At 34.7% G+C, this 6,759-nt stretch overlaps 1 long non-coding RNA gene across 1 annotated transcript; it reads right to left on the bottom strand.

Moving 5' to 3' along the window:
- Window positions 1-306: 306 nt before the first annotated feature.
- LOC138886967 (uncharacterized) lies at window positions 307-6,326 on the bottom strand. Its single transcript, XR_011405946.1, has 2 exons — window positions 5,813-6,326; window positions 307-379 (listed from the first exon to the last, which is right to left on the bottom strand). It is a non-coding gene; the product is annotated as an uncharacterized lncRNA (long non-coding RNA).
- Window positions 6,327-6,759: the final 433 nt, after the last annotated feature.

The raw sequence follows: 6,759 nt of genomic DNA, 5'->3' as shown, positions 1-6,759 counted from the left end.
TGTCTCTACAAAATAAAATAAAATAAAATATCTTAATTTATTTACATGCTGAAATTAACCAATAATATTTAATCTAAATAATATTTCTACCAAGTTCCTACCAGATGGCCTATTCTTTTGATTTTTGACTCGACGAAGTTACTATACTATTTATTTATTTAGGCAATATATGCAGATAGTTCAACTGTTAAGCTATCGTCGAATGTTCCACTATATGTATTAAATAGCTACATGATTCTGATTTTTTGCAAGCTAAATAATTTGTACATACAAATAAAAATCAGAATATAATTAAAGCTAATTCAGAATTTCAACTCTTCATTTTTTTGTATTCATGCTTCATATTCGGATTACAATAACCAGCTTTTCAGTTGTGTACCTGATATTGGAAGCAAAAGAAAATGAAGATGAGAATCAGCAGCAGTAAGAACAGTACAACACAGTAACAACAACCCAGCAACAATAACAACCCAGTAACAGACCGGTGGAGTAGTAATCCCAAACAACAAATGCTTCCAACTTTTATGAAACAACAACAATTAATGCTGATTTCAAACAATGAAAGAAAGCAGAAGATTTTTTTAAATTTTTTTTTATTTGAAAGTTTGAATATTTTTCGGAATTTTTCTCTCTTAAATATTCAGCTCTTTTTTTTCTCTCCCCTTGTGTTTTTCTGTTCTGTCTCTTTTTATTCTCTTATTTCAGATTCCTTCTTTCTCTTATTCTCTTCTGTCTTCCTCTTATTGTGTGTTCAAGACTTCCTATATATAATCTCATCCCATAAATCTTTTAATCAATTAAAATTAACCCATTTTCTCCTACCAAACCCATTATCTTCACACTCATCCCCATTACATTAAATAAATATATCATCACTACCCCATTATATTTTGTCCCCCATGCTTCATTAAACAAATACAAGATTCCTCCCCACTAAATTTTGTCTTGTCCCCCCTTTATATTAAATAACTATATCATAACACACCCCATTACATTTTGTCCCCCATGCTTCATATAAAAAATTACAAAATGTACAATTCCCAAACTACCCTTCCGACCTTATTGCAAATTACTATTTTACCCCGAACGTATTATAAATTACCAAACTACCCCATCAGCTATAACAATCAATTAATCAAACTTAACCAAAATATAGACAATATGATCAATTTCTAGCAATGTTTAAACAACAAATCACATGAACATGATTTCTTCAATATTTCAACAACAAATCACATGAACACAAATTGAACAACAAAGAACAACTAAAATTTGATTGAACAATATTTTAGCAACAAACAATCCTATTTTCGGATTCAACAACAACAACAAACAAGTATATTTAGATTTCTAAATTCAATCATATTGAACTTAAAATTAACTCTAACAACATTACAACCAACAATTCCTATATTAAACTTAGACAAGATTATGAGACAAATTCAAGAAATAATCATAAATGATAAACACGAAATCAAACTATACAAATTTCGGATTCAAGATCAACCAAACAAAGTATGAACATGAATGAATCATGAATTAAGTTTACAAAAACAACATGACGGATTCAAATGATTAAACCAACATACTTCCCTATTACAACTAAATTCTTTTAGGCAAATAACAAAACAAAACCTAAGAAGAAACAATTATGAATTTAAACTTGAACTTAACAATATTAACAATTTCTGGAAAATACATAAAATACATGAAACAAATTGAAGAAACAATTAATTAAACTTCAATTTGTATCTAACTAACATTAAACTAACAACGTTTACCTAAACAATAAAACAAACATGAAATAAACATGAAAAAAACACTAATTAAATTTCCATTTAAAATCTAAAAATTAATTCAACAAAACACATGAACAAACAAAACAAAAAAAAATCAAATATCTAACTATTTTAGATTCGAGAAATATCAAAACGAAATACGGATAAACATAAAACTCAAAAATCTACTAACCGGATCAAACGACATACGTACGGACTGTTTTGACGACCAAAGCATCGAACAAATGACGATGAACTTGGATGGAAACAATCTGTCCGGAAACGAATCTCGCACCAAGATAACTTGACGCCGAAGACGACCACGAACGGACGACCAAAGAAGGTGGTCGTTTGGCATCGTTTAAAAATGAAACAATGGCAGCCCGTCACAAGCAGAAGGCAGCAGCAGGCTGATCAACGCAGCTGGAAGGAAGCAGCAGCGAAATGGCTGAAGAAGAAGCAGCGTGAAGCAGCAGCACGAAGAGAAAAGACGCAGCAACAGCTGCTCTGCAACGTCGTAATGCCGCAGCAAACGCAGCCATGGATGGTCGGAGAAGATGGAGTTCGTTGGAGCTTCTGGTCGTCGACTGTGGAGCTGGACGTCGACGAAAACTGGTGGTCGTTCGGCTGTGTTGACGACAAGGAACGCAGCAGCAGTGGTGGAGCGACGTTTGGTCGGGGAAGATAAAGCAAAAGCAATGTCCGCCATGGACGAGCTTGATGAAGAAGATGAGACAACAGCCATGGCTGCTCGGAGGCGACGACGAGGTGTGTATGTGTGTGCGTGGTGAAGGCATGAGAGAGGGACAGCCATGGTTGGAAGGTTTGGAGCTTTGGGGAAGATGAAGAGAAAGGAGGGGGGCGGATTGGTTAGTATAGTTTTAGGGTTTTTTTTTTTTTTTTTGTAAAATGTAAGATAATAGGATGTTGGGTTATGGACTGGGTCAACCCAGTTCGAAATGGACTGGGTCGTTTGGGAAGATTGGGTATTTTTTGGGCTTGTGGCATGAATTTGAAGAAGAGGCCCAATTCCGACTTTCTTTATTTTTTGCTCTCTTTTCTTCTTTTATTTTTCTAAAACTAAATTATAAAAATACTTAAACTATTATTAAGAACTAAATTAAGTTATAAAAGCGCAAATTAACTCCCAATAACAATTAACGCACAATTAAGTAATAATTAAGCATAAAATTGTATATTTGGACATTAAATACTAAAAATGCAAACGATGCCTATTTTTGTAATTTTTTTAATTTTTTGTAAACAAATTTAATTGGTAACAATTATAGAATTAAATCCTACATGAAAATGCAACATATTTTTGTATTTTTTTTTATTAATTTAACTAATAAACATGCATAGACAAACATACAAATAGTTACACAAAATATCACCAAAATTGCACACAAAGAAAAATTATTTTATTTTTTGAATTTTTTGGGAGTAATTCTCATATAGGGCAAAAATCACGTGCTTAAAAGCACGACGCGGACAGCAATGGACGACGACATGGTCGACGTCGAAGCTCGTCCATGGCTGGACGTAGTAGAAGGCAGAAGAAGCTGGAACGCAGCAACGACAGTGGTAGCAGCTGGAAGAAAACGAAGCAGCAAAGGCGACGCGGGCAGCCATGGCGCAGGCAGCAGTGGCATGACGACGATAGTCGTTTGGAGCGAAGAACGAAGAAGAGGCAGCCGCTGCGTGTGTGATTTTTTTTTTCCGTTGTGTATGTGTTGACGTGTGTGTGTGGCATGAGGGTGAGGGGGAAAGGGCAGCCATGGAAGGGGGGGGAGGGAAACCATGGGAGGGGAGCTTAAGGAAGAAGAAGAAAGAGAGAAAGAGAAAAGGGGGGCGGGTAGTTTAGGTTAGTTTTTAGGGTTTTTCATTTTATTTTTTTTTGAAATGTAAGATAATAGGGGTGTTGGGTTATGGGGTTATGGATCGGGTCGACCCGGTTTGAAATGGACCTGGTCATGGGGAAGATTGGACAATTATTTGGGCTTGGGGTTGAAATTTGAAGAAATGGCCCAATCCGATTTTTTTTATATTTTTGCTCTTTTTCTTCTTTTATTTTTCTAGAACTAAATTATAAAAATACTTAAATTATTATTAAGAACTAAATTAAGTTATAAAAGCACAAATTAATTCCCAATAACAATTAACACATAATTAAGTAGTAATTAAGCATAAAATTGTATATTTGGACACTAAATGCTAAAAATGCAAAAGATGCCTATTTTTGTAATTTTTTTAATTTTTGTAAAACAAACTTAATTACTAACAATTGTAGGATTAAATCCTAAATGCAAATGCGACATATTTTTTGTATTTTTTTATTAATTTAACAAATAAACATGCACAAGACAAATACAAATAATTACACAAAAATACCACAAAATTGCACACCAAGAAAATCATTTTATTTTTGAATTTTTTGGGAGTAATTCTCATATAGGGCAAAAATCACGTGCTTACAATAGAGCCTGTAAGTGTAGAGGAGGTATACAATGTTTTGAAGGGCATAGATGATTTAAAAGTTCCACGGTGTGAATGGATTCAATTCATTATTTTTCAAGAAAACATGGGTTGTCACAGGATAGGATATCACACATGCAGTCCTGCAGTTCTTTGACACGGGGGAAATATATCGACCTATCAATGTGACTACAATCACTTTGATACCTAAGGCACACCACCCCTCAACTATTAAAGAGTTAAGGCCTATATCCTGTTGTACAGTGCTGTACAAAATTATCTCTAAGATACTGACTACTAGACTACAAGAGGTAATGGACAGTTAGTTGAAATAGCCAGTCAGGATTCATGGCAGGAAGAGTTATTGCAGACAATATAATTCTAAGTCAAGAATTAGCAAAGAGGTATAGATGGAAAGGGATCTCACCCAGATGCATGATGAAGTTAGAGCTGTAGAAAGCTTATGATTCCATTGAATGGGTGTTTCTTGAACAAGTTTTAACTGGCCTGAATATGCTTGAGAAGTTTGTTAGATAATGATGTGTGTGAGCATTGTGTCCTATTCAATACTTATAAATGGGAAGCCTGTTGAACCATTCCAAGCTAGGAAAGGACTGAGGTAAGGTGATCTATTGTCTCCTTATTTGTTTGTGTTTGGTATGGAATACCTTACTAGAAGCTTGAAGACATTGAAGAATGATCCTAACTTTAACTTCCACCCAAAATTTGACAAATTGAACGTTATACAGCTAGGATTTGCGGATAATTTGTTATTACTTTGCAGGGGAGACTCTGTATCTGTGCAAATAGTATATAAATGCTTCACAAAATTCTCTGGAGCATATGGACTTAAAGAAAATATTGCTAAGAGTTTCGTCTACTTTGGAGGTGTGCCACATGATGTACACTATAAGATGTTGTAGGCTGTGGGGTTTTCCAGAGGAGAATTACCTTACAAATACTTGAGTGTTCCACTTAGCACCAAGAGAATATCAATGACAGAATGCCAACCATTGGTAGAAAAATTACTTGGCAGAATAACTTCCTGGACCTCAAGATATCTCTCATATGCTGGAAGGCTACAACTAATTAAAATTGTTCTATTCTCCATTCAAATATATTGGTCTCAGATTTTTGTGCTTCTTAAAAAGTTGAAAAGAAGATAGAAGTTGTGTGCAGAACCTTTTTGTGGACAGGTGGAGTAGAAATATCAAGAAAGGCTCTCCTAGCATGGGAGAAAGTGTGTACTCCAAAAACTGTTGGGGGCTGCAATGTGCTGGATATATCCACATAGAATAGGGCTGCAATATGTAAGTTGTTATGGAATCTTTACAAGAAGAAAGAAAGTTGTGGGTGTAATGGATCCATATGTACTATGGGAAGAGACAATTAGTGTGGGAAACTAATCCTAGGAATGCATCTTGGATAGTTCAAAAGATTATCAAGGCTAAAGAGTACTTTGAAGAAATAGAATACATTATGCAAGAAGTGACTAGCTGGAGCTTCTTTTCTGTTAAGAAGTTATACAATACAATGTGAAGGGAGTTTCAGAAAGTGACCTGGAGAAACTGAGATGCAACAACGCAGGAGCTCCAAAATGGTTATTTGTGCTGAACTTGGCTATACAAAGAAGATTACTCACAAGGGACAGATTAAATACCTGGGGGATAAGTGATAATCGAAGTGGTCCTATGTGTAATGAAGAAAATGAGACCATGGAGCACCTATTTTTTAGGTGTATGGTCTCTGAGAGAATCTGGGAGAAGTTACTAAGATGGAAAGGCATATCGAGAAGTGCCCTAGACTGGCAGAGGGAGATAAAATGGACAGAGGACAACGCAAAGGGCAGAAATGCAGATGCGCAAATATATAGAATAACTCTGGCTTGTGATGTATACCATGGCTTGAGAGTCTTTCAAGGGCAATAACAACAGACTGAAGTGCTAATTAGACACATTATTCAAGGGTAATAAGTAGAGGATTAATGCAGAGTAGACTAGTGAGGACGCTTGAAGAACTGAACTTTTATCCTTATAATTGTATGGTTGCTGAGTAGATAGAGTTGTTTGAGCCTAGGGAATGTCTAGGCTCAATTTGATTCGTTGTTTGTACATATTGATATTGCTAAATAAAAACTTTTACTTACTAAAAAAATGATGCAAAAGAATTTTTCGATTATATATAAACTGTTGAATATTTTGAGGTGATAATTTTTTTTTGTTGTAATGAAAAAGGAAGTTTAAATATTGCTTCAGGTCACAAGATTATGAATGTATCTTTCATCACACATTACGGATTGAAGGACATTTTTCTATTGTTATTTGACTTAAAGAAATTTTATATAAAATATTTCAAACACATTTAAAAAAACAAACACCAATAGCGCATTATTGTGCATATTGGGATTGAAAACAGCATGCTATTAAAGGGCCAATATTTCGCAGATATTTTCCTCTCCACCCACATTTAATGACGCATATTGGGAAAAGTTTATCAACTCTTAATA

Source organism: Nicotiana sylvestris, chromosome 3 (genome assembly GCF_000393655.2).
Source record: "Nicotiana sylvestris chromosome 3, ASM39365v2, whole genome shotgun sequence".
NCBI lineage: Eukaryota > Viridiplantae > Streptophyta > Magnoliopsida > Solanales > Solanaceae > Nicotiana > Nicotiana sylvestris.
This window is presented reverse-complemented; position numbering and strand designations above follow the sequence as displayed.